Source organism: Myodes glareolus, chromosome 26 (genome assembly GCF_982192425.1).
Source record: "Myodes glareolus chromosome 26, mMyoGla1.1, whole genome shotgun sequence".
NCBI lineage: Eukaryota > Metazoa > Chordata > Mammalia > Rodentia > Cricetidae > Myodes > Myodes glareolus.
In genome coordinates this window covers 2,106,312-2,124,443 of record NC_142051.1, presented here as the reverse complement: position 1 = coordinate 2,124,443, position 18,132 = coordinate 2,106,312, and the positions used below count along the sequence as shown (strand labels likewise).

General features: G+C 44.1%; 1 long non-coding RNA gene across 1 annotated transcript; it reads right to left on the bottom strand.

Annotated features, from left to right (window-relative positions):
• Positions 1–3,256: 3,256 nt before the first annotated feature.
• LOC146889846 (uncharacterized) lies at positions 3,257–9,223 on the bottom strand. Its single transcript, XR_014999737.2, has 2 exons — positions 9,062–9,223; positions 3,257–6,262 (listed from the first exon to the last, which is right to left on the bottom strand). It is a non-coding gene; the product is annotated as an uncharacterized LOC146889846 (long non-coding RNA).
• Between the last annotated feature and the right edge of the window lie 8,909 nt (positions 9,224–18,132).

The window sequence follows — 18,132 nt, the reverse complement described above, 5'->3', positions numbered from 1 at the left end:
ACCCAAGAGAGGGGAACACAATTATGTTTGAGATGTGACCATTTGGGGAAAGCAGAGACTGAAGGAGATGAGGGAGTCACCTGTGGCTGTGTTGCCTGAGAGTCCTTAAAGCAAGGGGCCTGGAAAGATGGCTCAACAGTTAAGAACACTGACTGCCTTTCCAGAGCCCTGGAGTTCAATTTCCAGCACCCACATGGCAACAAACAACTGTCTGTAGCTCCAAGATCTGACACCCTCACACAGACATACATGCAGGCAAAACACCAATGTACATAAAATAAAAATAAATATTTTTTTTTAAAAAAAAAAAGTGAGGTCTTCCTTTTTACTTGATAGCCCTTGGCACTTGTCCAGCATGAAGCGGACTTTCACATTGTGTCAAATGTCACATCCCTGTCAAGTGAAAACTGAATTGAACGTGTTGGGCCAGGAGCCAGATGGGAGGATGCTGATAATCAAATGCACACAAACAAATTTTAAAGAGGCCATCAAGTTGAATGGGTTAAAAAAGAAAAGATTCTCAGGCTTAAAAGAAGTGAATAAAGAAATAGAAGAACTAAAACGTCAAGTTGTTGGCCAGAATCTGTCCTGGAATGGTGTTTTAAAAACTAAAAAGTTAGTGCAGCGGTTTACGGCAGTAGCCATCTGGATCCATTGTATGTCTCTGTGCCGGCCTGAATGAAGTCTCATGTCTGTCTGTCCTCAACAAAGGACTTTGCTCTGCATTTATCAAATATTGCAGAAAACATGGCATGGGAATGGGATTCTTTATGAGTTTTACAAGGGATGAAACTTTACTGACCCTAACTGACCCCTAAAAACCCAGAAGAGAGGACAGTACCGTAACAAACACATGATCAAGCTGTATCCACAGATTGTTTCCAGCGTTTATGGTGGCTATCTGCTGCACAAGGGTAGAGGCAGCCTGTTGGCAGCTTTTCCGCAAACAATTACCACAACACACATCCGTATCTCTGGGCCAAGGACACAGAAGAACACATAAGACTAACGATATATATTCCATTTAGGTTATAAAGCTGATTGCACGGGAAATCCAAGGCAAGCAAGGCTAGTTGTTACAGTCTTCTCTTTAAGGCAGGTTGAACACAGATAGACTGATCACACAGTAGGAAAACAAATTAAATCTTGATTGATCTCAAGGTGGATTATTAATTTGGCCAAGAGGTTCAGCAAAAGTTCACCCTTTGCAGGAGGTCAAGAGATATCTGCATAAAATTGTACCACTGTGTGAAATGTTTTCTTAGATTTCTGCCTTTTAAAATAACCAATTCTAGAACCTTGTTATTGGTACCTACAACTACTACCTCCTCGTCTTCCCTCCTTCCTACCACTGAACTTGTCTTCCTACTGCGCTCAACTCTTCCCAGTGAACCTTGACCTCTGGAAAAGGTCGGAAAACTGAGAGTTTTCCTAATAAAGAAATACTGTGCAGCCACTAAATTCTTTCTCATCTTGATGGGGAAACATTTATAACAGATCTGGTCAGGTCAAGTACAGAGTCCTACAAAGAAATCAAGGGATCAGGAGAAAATGATCTGGAACAAGAATGCTGTCTTCACTGTTAAGCAATCATGAAAGTTAGAGAAAGAGTTCTTTTCTTTTTTTTATATTTGTGTGTCGGGGGTCCATTGTTGGGGGACTGCAGACCCCTGGCCCCTTGACTTTCTTTGCCTACCGCTGCTGGAATGAATGGAGTGAACAACTTGTCTTCCTGTGCCTGCAGCTGCTCTGAGGATGAGACCCCCATGACGGCAGGGGAGTGGGTTCTGGTGGATTCTATAGTTGGAAATGCCAAGAGCTGGGGCATGACTATCAGTTAAGGATCCCTATAAAAGCTTCCCTGGAGCACAATAAAGTTGGCATTCTTGGTTAAAGGATGACCTGTGTCCCCTTGTCTCTGTGTGCACACGTGTTTAAATCTCCAGCCCCTTTCCCAGCTTGCAAACCATCGTCCTGTAGTGCAGGCACCACAGGCTGCATGCACCGGTGTGTACGATACCCCCCAGAGGCCAGAAGAGTGCATTAGATGTCTGGAGCTGGAGTGGCAGGCATTTGTAGGCCATCCAACATGGGTTTTTGGAGTAGAATCCTAGTCTTCTAAAAGAGCAGCAAACACCTGTAAGGACTGAGCCATCTCTCCTACAAGATAATTTCTTAGTTAACTCAGTTTGACTGCTTCATAGAAACATGGCCACCATTGAATAAATAATGTACAGGGTAGATTTGGGGTAGTTAGGTTCAAGAAATAAATCTTCAACATAGAGAGCTTGTTGAAATTCTAGATGGCCTAGGAAAGAAGTAATAGAAGACAGGAATGAAGAGCTGGACTCCTTAAGTCTAGTTGCACACCAAGGAGTCAGAGGGACCCTTGTCTTTGTCACCACAACCCAAAAAGAGTAGACTGGCCTCTGAAGTGGGGGGCAAAAAACTGTGTCTAATTGAGAAAACTCAGTCACCCGCAAGGACTTGAAAATAGCAGTGAAATGAAGTTGACTAAGTGTGAGAAGAAGGGTGGAGGGAGGCCTGAGGCAGACATCACAAACCCACCCAGCACTGCCCCCACCCCGTCCCGCCCCACCCCGCCCCGCCCTGCCCTGCCCTGTCTGGGAAAAGCAGCTGCTATGCAGCCCCATAGCCGTTGTCTTTCCCATCATGCTCAGATCCTCGTACTCTTTCAAGAGTGGCCGTAGGCTGAGCAGAACTGTCCCAAATGTGGATGGCTGCTGCAGGGTCCAGGCTCGCTTTGATTTTCACTTTTTCATTGGCCTTCAGGTTCTAGAATTTTAACCACGAACACGCCGTTGCTTCTCCAATTAGGAAACAGCACTAGTGCCCACGTGTTAAATATTTCAGGGTGAATTTCCTGAACAAGGCATTAAAATAAGGATCAAACGGCAAATGTTCCCGGAATTTTGTCTGGGTAGACATTAATTGGTGATAAGACTTTTATATTTTCCAGTTTCAGTTCTGCCTGCGTTCTAACTAAAGCATATGCAGAGTCTCCATTTGCCCAGTCCAGGTTGATGGTCACTATCAAGGTCTTGTTCCCACATCAGAATTGGTGACAGATTGCTCCAGAATATTATCATTTCTGCTTAATTAAGTGTTTAGGCCAGAATTTATTGGATGGATAACTAAGGAACAAGGAGAGGCGACGACACTTCTAAGCACTCTAGATAGGTGTATTTTAGTTGGAGTTTCTATTGCTGTGAAGAGACACCATTACCACGGCAACTCTTATGAAGGACAACATATAATTGGGGCTGGCTTACAGTTCAGAGGTTTAGTGCACTATCACAGTGCTGGGAAGCATGGCGGCGTGCAAGCAGATGTAGTGCTGGAGGAGTAGATGAGAGTTCTTCATCTGGATCCACAGGCAGCAGGAAGAGAGAGAGAGCCACTAGGCCCACTTTGAAGCCTCAAAGCCCACCCCCAGTGTCACACTTCCTCAACAAAGCCACACCTCCAATAATGCCACTTCCAACATGTCTATGGGGGCCATTTTCATTCAAACCACCTAGGTATTATTGTTTTGGTTTTTATTGTTGTTGTTGTTTTATGCACATTAGTGTTTTGCCTGCGCGTATGTCTGTGAGGGTATTGGATATCCTGAAACTGAAGCTACAGAGAGTTGTGAGCTGCCATTGTGGGTGCTGAGAATTGAACACTGGCCCTCTGGTAGAGCATCAGTGATCTTAACAATTGAGTCATCTCTCCAACCCACAGCTACCATTGTTAATGGGACCTTTGTTAACATCCTCATTATGACTACTCAAAAAACAACACTGAGAAAAGATCTTCTCTTACTGAAGGAGAGAGAGTATAGGAGTAGAGAAAAGAAATGGAAGAGGCCAGAGAGATGGTTCAGTGGTTAAAAGCATTTGTTGTTCTTTCAAAGGACCTGGGTTCAATTTCCAGAAACTACATGGTGGTTCACAAACATCTATAACTTGGTTTCAAGCGATCCAATACCCTTTTCTAACTACACAGGCACCAAGAATTCACATGATGCACAGACACACATGCAGACAAACACCCATACACATAAAATAAAAATAAATATAAATATGTAAAGGGGCGTCTATAAGGAGTTCGGGGAGGAAAAAACATGATCGAAGTACATCAAAAATTTGAAATAAAAAGAAATGGGGAAGAGAATAAAAGTTCAAAAAGATGTGCTTTGAATTTGCTGCTTTTAATTTGGGGGACAAGAAGGGGGAACTGGGAGAGTTGAGAATATGGCAAGTGTTCGGAGTCAGAACGGAAGCCAAGGAGACGGCACGGGGTGGAAAAAAAGCAAGTGACAACCCATGGGGTCGTGGACGAGTTGAGTGTATGGCATCAGCACCTTTCTGATGAAAGAGAATGGAACACCACACAAATCCTAAGTTTGTGTTTGTTTGTTTTGTTTTTGAGACAGGATTGTTCTGTAGTTTTGGGGCCTGTCCTGGAACTAGCTCTGAAGACCAGGCTGGCCTCAAACTCAGAGATTTGCCTGCCTCTGCCTCCCAAGTGCTAGGATTAAAGGTGTGTGCTACACCACCCAGAAATTCCCAACTTTGAAGGCAAGTATTGTTTATTGAAAGTTTGTTTTCCGTTTCTATCAGTGTATGCATGGGTCGCAGTTACGGATTTGGAAGCTACTTCACTGTATCAACACAAAGCCCTGGCCTTTCCCTGAGTTTTGTCTGTGTTCAGGTGGTCATCCTGGAGAAACCTCAGGTAAAGGAGCTTTTTAAGGGGGTTGTAGTGGGGAGAAGGTCACTCAATTGGAATATTCTAGATTTGAGCTTGCTTATGCTTATTCTCAGGGCAAAGTGTTCACTACTAAGAACTCATAGGCACTGAGCCCTTACAGTGTGCCAGGCACTGAGATAAAGAGTCCCCATCGATCCTTCCAGCAGCTCCAGGAGGGGAAGAAACATCAACAACACAACAAAACCCGAGACCAATGAACGTAGACCTTGAAGCCGCAGAAAACACAGATGGTTCTTTTCCTCTCTCCTCTCTTCCTCCTTCCTCTGTTGGAGATATTATTTTAAGGTGTGTTACTTTTGTTTAAGTTGCATTTGTTTAATTCTGTGAAGCTCTGGTACTTTGCCTGTCTCGAACACCTGATGGTCTAATAATGAATAGTCAATAGCAAGGCAGAAGAAAGGATAGGCGGGGCTGGTAGACAGACTATACAGAAGGGGAAGACTGGGAGAAGGGGAGGAGGAGTAGCCCGAGAAGGAGGACATCAGGCACCAGCCATCCAGCTACACTGCAATCTATCGAGTAAGATTTGAAGAGAATGAGAAAGCTCAGAGGCCGAAGGGTAGACAGGGCACTATAAGTTAACTAGCAGCTGGCCGGCAGCAAGCCAAGCTAAGGCCAGGCTGTTATAACTAAGAATAAGCCTCCATAAGTGATTCATTTGAGAGCTGGGTGGCAGGACCCCCAAAAGAGTCCAAAGAGCTTAACATCATACTACAACATCTCACTCTCTCTCTCTTTCTCAGTCTCTCTTCCCTTTCCCTTTCTTCCGTGACCCTCATTTCATATGTCAGGAAAGAAAAGAAAGAACATTCCATAAAATGAAAAAAGGAAGGAAGGAAAAGAAAACCATGGAAACAGACGAGATCAAGAGGAAGAGGGAAGACGCCAAGAAACAGGAAAGGAAGGGAGTGCTGACCTTGGTGGACATCTAAATGGCCTGTAGTACACTGTCATCCCAAATGTGGAACCTTCAGGAAGCCTGTTTGAAGAAGTCTGCTTGGGGAACAACTGAGAAAGGCAGAGGTGTGGTGTGCCAACGCAAACTCAAGCTTCCTCTTTCTGCTCAAGGTCAGCCTTGGTGACTCAGGACACAGCTTGATCCGAGGGGATGGCGCCAGCTTCCGAGGACTGCTTTTGAGGCGCCCTGCGCCAGGCCTGGATATGAGCACCAGGGCTGGGGGCAGCCTGGAGTCGCAGATTCTCCCTCTCAGAGGAGCCCCTGGATCCAAGGCAAGACTGTGATAGAGACTGGAAGATCTCACCAAACATCAGCAATTCTGAACTGTGAACTCTTTTGGCTTCCAGGAATCTATTGCATGGATGTAACTTCAGCCCAGTAAAGTTTCTACTGTGACAGAAAATGTGGGAAGGTCTGCAGCCTGTCCTCTGCCTAGCGTTGCTGCCCAACACCACTGTGAAGATTTATCAGGGAATGTGACAGAGAGATTCCATCTCCAGGGCTCTGGTCACGACACTTCATTGTCTAGAGAGAACACAAGCCATGTGCTATTATGCACACAAACTCCCTGCCAGAAAATGGCCCCACTCTGGCTCAAGTCACAGGGGCTAACATGACTAAAGGGATGTAAATGTAGCTAACCACCTGGCATTCATCGCTCAGTAATTCCAAGGGAGAACTCAGGCTGATGAACAACTCGTGGGATGGATGTCAGTTATGTTTTGAAGTGGGCCTGCTCTCTTGCCCTTCCTACCCACCCTTCTTCCCTCCTTGAGCTAAGAAGACACCTTAGAATGATGCCTGCTTGTATTTATTATGACATCACTTAAATCTGTTCGTCAGCAGGGAAAGCCAGCTGCTATCGCTGCTACACGTCGGCCCAGAAACTCACATTTTAATGACTCCCCTTTGCTTTATGTATCCTGATGAGGGCCCAGATTCTATCTGTGTCAATGACACTCAGTGTAGGATCTCTCAATGCCTTGGGCCATATGCAGAGAAGCAAAGAAAGCCTCAGACAGAAAAACACCAAATCTGGATTCCTGACTCAGCCTTAGGGAACTCCCCAAAGAGTTTCAACGTATAAGACAGGGAAGAGCAGAAGAAAGTACTGTCAAATAAAATTTTATTTTAATATCCTCTAATTAAATCCCTTTTAGTGCTTTGTTGAGATAAATGAGTTTCCTTATGAAATGAAAACTTGCGTGACTCCCAGATCTGTGTTACCAGCTTTCTGGGGTCTTCCTTTAAGCTGCTGAGTAAAATGTGGCCTCTCTCGATATCCCCCCCCCCCCAGATCCACCTCTCTCCTGACCTTTCCTCTTGCCACTCTGTTCCCTCTGCCTTTGGCAGTTCCTCTTTCTGTCAGCCACGCAGACTCAAGGTCAGCCTTGACATTTGCTCCCTCTACCTGACCACCGGCTGACTCAGTCCCATGGCACCCCTGCTCGTGTAGAGGAAGCTGACATGCAAATCTCCAGCCAGGGCTTGTCACCAACCTTCCAGCCCCTATGTGCAGGAAGGCTGACCACTCAGCTGCCACCTTCTGCTGGGACCGTGGCCACACATCCCTGCGGCTCCAGCTTCACAATGAATAGAGTCCACTCCCACACTTGGGAAGTCTCAGGTAGTCATTGCCCTGAGTACTCTCCTATTTCCTGGCCCCACTTTTTTCTCTGAAACACCAGACTTCCTGGAACACTACCCACCCCTGCCGTCAGTAAGTGTCCTGTCCCTCCATCCACAGAGCCCAGAGGCTGTGGCATCTCACTGACGCCTCCTCACCATAACCATCCAAATGAGAAGCCAGACACAGTTGACTGTCACCAGCTCTGTGGTCTCCTCCACTTCAGTCCCTGAACCTCAGTGGCAGAGTTTATAAGGCGATGGGCTTGTGACAGGGCTATTGGAGACAGCAAGGGAGACAGCAAGGGAGACAGCACTAGGACTGGCACAATGATTCTGATAATTCTAGCCACATATTCATCCAACACATTTATTGATCGCTTTCTATGCCAGGTACTGTTCTAGGTCCTGGAGATACATCATGAGAAAACAAAATAAAATATCTGCACTCCTAAGGCTTACAGCCTGGAGGGAACAACAGATAGTGAGCAAATAGGTCATACGTTGGTTGGTATTAAGGTCCCTGGAGTAAAGGTCAGGCAGGATGAGGGGAAGAGGGAGTGCTAACATGGAGAGAGGCTGTTGGGCTTTTTCAAGATGTTTGAGGAAGAGGGCATTAATAAGACAACATTGGAACAAAGAGCCAAAAAAAGATTAAGGAATTACCTAGCCGGATTTTTACAGGAGGAATAGGCATAAGGGCATTCCAGAGATAAGTGTGACCTATCTGAGCCACAGCCTTAGGGAATGGCAAGGACAGGTGGGTGTGCAGTCAGAAAGAAAGTCAGAAGTCTTCGGGTTCCAATTGTACAGGTCGTATGGATCCAGCAACGAGCAGCTTGTGGCCAGAGTGGGTAAGAGCTGTTATTAGGCTAGGCCTGTATGAACCAAGAAGTGACCTCATTGAAATAAGGATGGCACTAAAGCCAAGAAGGCAAGAGAAGATTGCCAAACCCAGGTATGGTGATGCTAGCCCGGACCAGAATTGACACCTTTTTCTTGAAGGCTCTCACTGACTTCCCATGGCATTCCCCCATCGAAGCCAGAGTCCTGACCTTGGATTCCATCACCTAACCCCTAAGTCCCTACAGTAGGTCCTTCCTTGTTAGAACATGCAGATCTCTCCCTCTCCCTTTCAGTCGTCAATACCTGGCAGTCGTTTCCCCATCCTAGCTCCACTCCATCACTGCGACCTTCCACTGAGACCTACACGCATTACTCTTTCCTTCCATAAACCAATCCCTTCCAGGTTTCCACAAATTCAGCAGCAACTAGAATTCTTAACTATGAAGGGATTTCCCTTTCATTGTGTCCACTCAAAATTAATGGTACAACTCTTTTAAGTGGGTCTTACCACTAGGTTTCCATGAAAACAGTTAACATCGAACACATGCTCAAAAACTTACAAATGCTAATCTAAAAGACTATTTTTAAAAATCCTCTTTAATCCTTACAATACTCCAAAGAAGTAAACAGGATTATTAACCCCAATTGCACAAATGCAGAAACTAAGGCACAAAAAAGGTTGTCAATAATAAAAAGTTAGTAAGGCAAATGGAGGGTGGGGGTGGGGGGGCTAGTGATGGGATCCGGAAAATCTACCTCCAGAGTCAGCCCTCTCTGTCTTCCCATTCTCTGTCATTCTGTCTTCCCATTCTCTGTCATTCTGTCTTCCCGTTCTCTGTCATTCTGTCTTACCAATCTCCATCATTCTGTCTTCCCAATCTCTGTCATTCTGTCTTCCCGTTCTTCATCATTCTGGCTTCCCATGCCTTTCTTTGGATCATTGAACTGTAATTCATGAGCACCATAAAACTTCTACCCAAAGCCTTTGCTTCAGCCTTTCTCTCCTTCTTCTTCCCTCCCTCTGCCTTGCCAAGTCCCACCCACCTCTCAATATGTCAATGGACTTCCTGTTCCTCCAGGAAGTTTCTCTACATAAGACTTCCCTGACCACTGCTCCTCAGTGATTTGAAACTACTACAAATCACCATGTGCCTTGTCTTCTTCTTCTTCTTCTTCTTCTTCTTCTTCTTCTTCTTCTTCTTCTTCTTCTTCTTCTTCTTCTTCTTCTTCTTCTTCTCATCTTCGTCTTCTTCTTCTCCTTCTCCATGAATCTTCTCAAGTACGCTACAGACTGCTTATGTGAGGCAACCATAATTTATATTGTTTTTTATATCCCCACAGTATGTGTAGCAATCATGGGCCATTCATTTTATTTCAGACAAAGCCTATAGTGAGCTAGATTCTGTGCTGGTCCTGGAAAACACAGCTAAGATGGCCCTCAGATTGATTCGTTGACTATGGGCATACCCAGGGAATTGCTTCCTGAAAAGGATCATCCATTTCATCCCTTATAGCCAATCCTTTTTATACAAACACCGTCAGTGACACGGGACTATGCAAATAAGTGGTTTTCATGTCAGTCCGCAAAAACACATTGAGTATTTTCTTGTAGAATGCTGAGTCAAGTGCTTGCTCTAAAAAAAGAAACTTGACAAAATCCCCATCGATTTCCAGTTTGAGCTGTCGTCTGTCTCAGGGTGCTGGTGGTAATAGAGAAAGTACTCAGTGTGCAGAGGTGAAATGGAATACAGAACTCTGCTGTGGAAAAACAGCCAGATGGAACACAGAACAATCAAAGAAATTGATTATTTCACTCTTGGAGGGCCTTCCTTACCCCTGTTATCACATGATCCATCATATCTTCCACAAATTGGTACCCTCAACCTCTAGTCATCTATTTCCTACCTAGGGTCCCAGGTCCAGCACCCCTGCATACTAACTACATTTTCCATATTCTAATGCCAACTATCAATCAAGAGTATATAACATCTGTCACATGAAATTCTATCCTTAATTCAATTAGGTATGTCTGAGGACTATGGGAAAGATGTCCCAAATCATATCAAAGGAGCAAAGGGATGCAGGAATCATTCTAAATGGGATGGTAGCTTTAGAAGATTATGGGATGAGTGGCCCAATAGTTGCTCTAGCATACAGGCACACCTCAGATTTTCATATCACATTTAATAAATTCATGGAATCTTAAAAAGAAAGAAATCTAGGAATCCTTTGATGCAATTTCCATGTGTCAGCCCTATGAGACTAAAATCCCTTTGCAGGTTCATGTGACACCAAGAGAGTGTCACATAGTCTTTGATTCCTAACTTTTGCCAGTAATTACCAACAGGTAAGATCTCTTTTGACAAGCAGGCACCCAAAGATAGTCCACACATAATACCCACATAACAAAGTGGGCTTGTTTTTCCTTTTTAGCATTATTCCTAAGAACTTTTCACATGTATATCTTGCTTGTTTTCACAATCATCATGAGACTTGTTCAATCAAAATAAACTGACTCCTAAAGAAGTTGAGACAAGCCGGGTGGTGGTGGTACACGCCTTTAATCCTAGCACTCAGGAGGCAGAGGCAAGTGAATCTCAGTGACTTTGAGGCCAGCCTGGTCTACAAAGCAAGTTGCAAGACAGTCCGGACTGTTACACAGAGAATCCCTGTTGAGTCAAACCCGAGCCTCAGATCAGTGCTGAGCACAGCCAGTGCACCGTCTGAGTCCAAACACTTGTTGTTTCTGCTATGTGATGCAAGGAGGGCCTGCTTGTTTGTCCTGGCCACCTGGCTAGCTTAGCCCCAAAATAACCACACAGAAACCATATTAATTAAATCACTCTTTGGTCCGTTAGCTCTAGTTTCTTATTGGTTAATTCTTACATCTTAATTTAACCCATTTCTATTAATCTGTGTATTGCCATGTGGCAGTGGCTTACCAGGTAAAATTCCCAGCGTCTGTCTCTGGCAGATCCATGGCAAATCTCTGACTCTGCTTTCTTCCTCCCGGAATTCAGTTCTGTCTTCTCCACCTACCTAGGCTCTGCCCTATCAGGCCAAGGCAGTTTCTTTATTCATTAACCAATACAAGCAACACACAAAGGGGACTCACACATCAGCTATGCCATGCTTCTTCCACCATCCGGGCAGTTAGACAAATGTCAAGTTTGTGTCTTTAATTTTCTGTATGTTTTTGAACACTTAATTTGTGTGTATGTGTACATATGGGTGGTCAAGTGTCATGATATACATATGGAGTTCAGAGGCAGCTTGCAGGTGTTAGTTCTCTCATTCCGCCTTGTGAGTTCAAGGAATTGAACTCAAGTAGTTAGGCTTAGCAAAAAGTGCCTTTACCCACTGAGCCATCATACTGGCTCATATTATAATAGGTTAACACCTTGAGAATTTAGCTGAGAGTATATTGACCAGCCTGGTCAATTCTCAGAGGTGGCAAAGATTCAAGGAGGAAAGGAATCGATGCAGAGCCATTCCTCCTCTGTGTGGCCAGACTTGAGTCACACCCACCTCACAACCCCAGGCCACAGTCATCTCTTCTAGCTCCTTTCCCTCATCATTCCAAGTACCAGACACAGAAACAGCACCTATAGTACAAACCCTGCCACTCCTGAACGGTTCACTCTGTACTGCCTTGCCTTTCCCAGGAAAATCTGTGATCTGCTATGCTATCCCCTCATTCCTGCCCTACCCTGTCATCTAACCCATCTGGTACTTTCCCACATGACCCTCCCTCTAGGACCTCCGAAGAAAACAAGCCATTTTCCTGAACTTTTGTGTCACCTCTGTAGGTCACACAGATTGACCAAAAACATAAGAAAAATGAAAAAATGAAATTTATGCCTTGGCAATGCTGAAGCACGCATGGGCAGCCCACATATGGTGGTTCCGTTGGACTTGTCCATATTGGGTTTCATGATCTAAGTTGATGATGACAACTGATCAGGTCTCTTTCTCAAGAGGGCACCAGATCTCATTACAGATGGTTGTGAGCCACCATGTGGTTGCTGGGAATTGAATTTAGGACCTTTGGAAGAGCAGACAGTACTCTTAACCACTGAGTTATCTCTCCAGACCAACACCTAAGAGGTAGAACATAATCACAAAAAGGGGTTGAGAACGCAAACCTTGAGGGTCCTTGAGCAATGCTCAGGGGTCAGCATGTGCAATGGAGGAGGGTGTGTTCAAGCCTGGGAGTCGGTCTGCCTCAAGCCCCTGGAAGCATGGCTAAGACTTCCATCCCTCTGCATTCAAGCCTGTAGCACAGCAGAAGGAATGACGGTGGTGTTTTTCCAAGGTCCAGATCAACTGAACGGAAAGCTGGTCCTCAGCTCTGAGACTGCTCTGCAGCAGCAATTCATCTACTTTACAAAAGGTTTTGCTGGTACTTTTTTGGAAAGGTTTTTTTTTAATGTGTATGGGCGTTTTGCCTGAATATGTCTGTGCACCACATGCATCTGTGGAGGCCAGAAGAGGGCGCTGGATTCCCCTAGAACTTGACTTACAGTCAGTTTTGAGTGCTGGGAAATGAACCCTGGTCCTCTGGAAGATCAGTCAGTGTTCCTGACCACCAAGTTATCTTTTCCAGCTCCTGATACCAACACTGTCCTAATCAGCTACTTCAGACTGAATATTGAAATAGGAGATGTGTTTAGAATTCTGGGGTAGTTCTTCATTGTTCTCTGAACTTCAAATGCTTCTAAGCATGATTCTGAGTTTCTTGAGGCAAAAAGAAGCAACTCACAAATGTCTAAATCCTAAACTGCTTCTAAAAAATGCTGCTTCTAAGAACTCTGCAGGAAGCAATTCATTAAAACATGTCTACATGTACCCTGATTGATTGTTGTTTCTTGGCCTGTGGCTGTGATTCATTAGCCTTGAAAGCATAACACTGAACTCAAAATCAATTGCATGCCCTGGTTTTAAGAAATACTGATATGGTCTCTCAACAACATAAGAAGGATATGGTGACCAATATACTCTATTTACCCAGGTCTCCAAGGGTCTCTGAAATATGGGAATTTCCCCTTTAAAACTGGAAGATCCTTAGCAAACTGTGGCATGCTGGTGATTCAAACGTAGGCACGTTTTTGGGCCTGTGAAAATAGTGGTTTTTGTTTTTACTAACAGGTATTAATTTTATATATGTATGAACAGTGTCTGGTGTGGTATCTACACATACATACAGCATGTACTGATCAAATCAATTTTTAAAAGCAAATATTTTCTTAGCCTTTAAGAGGTGTCCTAGAACCAAACACTGCTGCAAGGCAAGATGATAATTACCCTTTAATGTCTTTAAACAGCATTGGGTAGCCTTGCGGAAAACCCAATGTATAAATCCGTGACAATGAATAAATAGATTAGTGATTCTTAGGGCTTCCCAATGCAGATGAAATACATCAAGCAAATGAAAAGCAAACCTGACACAGGCGACAATGATTCATTTCAATATGTAAAGCCCTGGCAGGGACTTCACATAAAGGCAAGCCTTCAGCATCCGCCCAGGAAAAGTTGGGCCAGACTTCACTCTTCCAAGGATGGGGGTGGGGATGGGGCTTCATCCCCATTTTCCTTATTCAAGGCCCTTCCTCTGGCTCTGCCCTGTAGTATTGGAATGAGCAACCCCAATAGTGTGCACATTAATTAAACCTTCAATAGAGGTGGAAGGGAAGGAGCCTGGCGAGAGTCCAAATTGCTTTAATCCTTCCCAGGGAAGATGAGGAGTTAAGACTTTACCAATCTAGACTAAAAGAAAAAAAAAAAGAAAGAAGAAAACTCTAATCCTTCAAGACTCAAACTCCATAGATCTAATTGATTGACATCAATTATTTGTAATTTCACAGCACTGAATAATTTATTTTAAAATGACAGATGTTGAAAACATAGAGCTACACTGATCTACGTCAGGCAGAGAGTATATTCATGGCTATCGTGAACATCATGCCAAGACCAAGTTTTTGTTTTTGCTTTACACAATCTTTTGAATACCTTGCTTTAGTATTTAAAATAAATTTAGGAAAACGGTAATTTTGAGCCAATGACTGAGACTGGATTATAAATCTTCATCCCATGAACATAGGCCATCACACTAAGCACTGAGCAGGAAGTGGCGAAATGGAACTAGTTGATTCGTGGTTTCTGGACCACAGCTACGTTAGTGGATAATTGAGTCTAGCCCCTATCTGCCAGGGCTCCAATATCTGCCTTGGGAAAATGAGATGACCAGTAGTGTCTGCCCCAGCCCACAGTTGGGAGCTTTCTGTGCCCTTTGCACTGTGCTTGCTATGGGGCACAGTTCCCAGTCCACATTTCTGTCAATTTTGACCTCACCCTCTACACTTCTGCCACAATAGTGGGACAGAATACCATGGTAGGGATCAAAGCTGCTTGCCTCCTGAGCCCAAGAAGCAAAGAGCTAAAGAAAGAGGCCCGGCAGTCTCTGCAAGGGCACACCACAGAACGCATAGCTTCCACTAAGCCCGTCTCTCTTTCTGTGGTGGGGGTGAGACAGGGGTTTTCTGTGTAACAGCTCTGGCTCTCCTGGAAACTCACTTCATAGACCAGGGTGGCCTTGAACTCACAGAGATCTTCCTGCCTCCCAAGTGCTGGAATTAAAGGCATGTGTCATCACCACCCAGGCCCCCCACCCCCCGGCTCTTAAAGGTCCCAACAACAACAACAAACCTATCACTACTCTAGTAGCACCACTGGCTGGGGGTCAAGTCTTTAACATAAGCATCTCTGAGGAATATTTAAGATCCAAACTATAAGAAGTGAGGAAAAGTAACAATAAATACAAAATAAATAGAAGAAATAATTTCTATGATAAGGAGTCATAGGAAATCTACTCTCATTTTTCACATTATAGCTCCTTGAAACCACTTATAATACCTATGAAATCTCAATTTCAGCTTCTATTAAAACAATGAAGTTGAAAGGTTTTCTCAATGTGGTCTTTGTTACCAATTCATTTTAAAAATGCATGTGTCTTCATGAAGAATGAATTAACATAATATTCTAATTTCCTCACCAAAAGAACCTATATTACCCACCCTAGGCTATTAAAGTATTACATTTTTATTTGTTTTATCAACATACTTAGAGTTCTATAAATAATTTATAACTTCAAAATATAAGACTTTACCAACAGCCTGACATTTCCATCCTTGCCATTAATAAACACTCTTTTTCTCTCTAGTACGTTTAATCTGTTCTTTCTACTCCTAGAACAAATAAGCCACAAGCCTCATAACATTTCTGACAGTGTGGGGCAGATTCTAATGGAGCTGAACGTTTTCTGGTTTGCAGCATCACCTTTGTAAGGTACACATTTGTAATGAAGTTGGACTAGACAAACTCACTATGCTGCCACTAGTGTGAACTGAAGCGATAGAGTTAGGTACAGTCTGCAATTCTTGCTAAGGCCAGTAAAGGCCTAACATAGTGGAATATGCCTGGCATCTGCACACTGGGAAGCAGAAGCAGGAAAATTGGGAGTTCGATGTCAGCCTCAGCTACAGAGCAAGGTTGAGGCCCTGGGCTACATGTTTATTCTTGACTGTATTGTGTGTGTGTGTGTGTGTGTGTGTGTGTGTGTGTGTGTGTGTGTTTTGATTTAATCTCATGCTATTTTTCCTCATTGTGGCAGTAAGAGCAATAGGTAATATCACACACACACACACACTGAAGCCTAGGTATGAAGTGAATTATGCCATCTAGATATATGATGGACACTCTTGAATGCTCACACAGACACAGGCTTGCTTCATGATGCATTTCACATAAATTACCCCCAGTGTTCCTTCATGGCTGCAGAAGAATAAGGGAGAAATCTCTATTTGGACTCCATCAGTGCAACCGTTGCCTGCAAACAGGAGAGAGGACAACAAAGCTGTATTAAGGACATAACATGGTCCTGTCAACTTCCTCTGAAAGGAGAGTTTTAAAATGGCTGTCCTTCTTCTCATCCCTGCACCCCCCAAATCTTCATCCATCCCTTTAGTTCCCTGTAGAATGGCTACTGATTCTCAGCACTTCCCTGTGAACCATCTCCTCCAGAAAAGCTTAATCTGCAAACAGAAACCAAAGTTACCCTCACAAAGTGTGCCAGGGATGGAAAACAACATGGGTATGACTGTTTCAATAAGGTCCGAAAGAATTGAGAGTCTAAGAATAGGTCTCAGCGTCGTGATTGACAGGAAGAGGGCGTATCTGACTTGCCCTGAGAGCTCCTGCTTACCTGCCATCTTCCGGTCCAGAAACTGGTGGCGTTGGGTGCTGGAAGCTGTGGAGGAGAACTTGCCTTCCACATCATCATGAAACAGTAGAAAGTGGCACCGTCTTCAACATTGCTACCAGGGAAATTAAGTCCCCTTTGGCGTTCTTAGTCTCATTAATAAACGACTTTTAAAAAAGACTCAGAAGGGAGGTCAAAGACCTTTTTATTAGCCTTTGGAAAAAAAACAGAAGGCTGGATAGGGAGCAAGCTGTAAATCTTGGTAGCTGCTAGGAGGAGAGAGATGAAGAGGAAAAAAGAGCCAACTTTTGAGTTAGTGTTTAAGAAAACCAGGGTGTTCAGCAGCAGAGACCGGCCGCACAGGGCTTCGGAGGACAGTGAGCAAGTCCAGAGAGTCAGGGAATGCTTAGAAAGGAAAACACACATTGGGCTCCTGGGAAAAGGCAGAGAAACAGAGGGGAAACTATGCCTTTTGAATTTAGAACTCAGACCAAGCAGAGCCTGCGGGGAAGATCTGCAAACTAGTTCCCTGGGGGAGGGGCTTCTGGGAGGCACAAGTACATTGTCTCATTAAGGGGATAATTATTCCTCCCATCCCCATAACACTTCTTCAGGTCTATCATATTTCCCAAGGAGTGGTCTTCTGGATGAGAGGCCCAGCTGGATTAACTCTTAAGGGAAGAGATAATAGTATGTTATGATCTCATCTTACAGAATGGCTTGTCCCCTCCATTCAGGGCCAAAGGTTTTGCTCTTGCTGGGTTTTGTTTTCTTTCATTCAGGCTTAAGTGGTTGTGGGAGATGGCACCTGTGATGTTTTCCTTCCTAGAGTTACCAGGGAATTGGGAGTTGAAAGCCAAAGTCTTCCATGAGGCAGAAGTTCATCCTCAATGGCTTCTAAGGCCCTGGCAGTATGTTATGGGGTGACATCTGTTCAATTAAATAGCAATAATAACAGCTGCACAGGCAGAGGTCAGCTCGGATTGTCTTGTTCAGTAGCTTTCGATTTACTGAAATGTCCTTCATCTATGGCATCAAGATTTAGATTTTTACATATACTAACACTTGTTTCTCCCTCCAAGTCTGATGGGAAATATAGATGGGTAGCCTCTTCACTATTAAGTATAAACCAATCTTTTCAGGACTGGGTTCAAATGTCATTTTGTTCTGAGTGTTTTCCGTGTTATTATTAATTAAAATACTAAGAGCGATTATGTCTATTGGCCACTTGCCACACACCAGGTGTTCTCTGTTTTTGTCTGCTCGGGCTCCCGACAGCCTCCAGAGCACTTATTATTGTCCTTTGTCCTGTCTCAGGAAGAACAACCAAGGTCACACACAGATGCTCCTCTGAAGGCGCTTGCCTCTTTTCTGGAAGATTCTAAAGGGAATTAATAAGGTTTTAGGACAATAAAGCAGAAAAGATGCTGTGTGCCCTGGCTACTTCCCAGGACACACAAAGGGACAGGAGCGGGAAAAAGCAACGTTGGAAATGTCTGTGTTTCCTAGAGGTGAGTCAAGAATGACACAAGCAGCTGCAGAATGTGAGACCTATAATCAACACCACGGGACTCGGCAGAAGCAGTTTAACCAGGGAAAAGCTTAGATTCAGGCTTGCTCTTTCCAAAGCAAGCAACAATAGAGCATGGAACTGATTGCCAGCCAT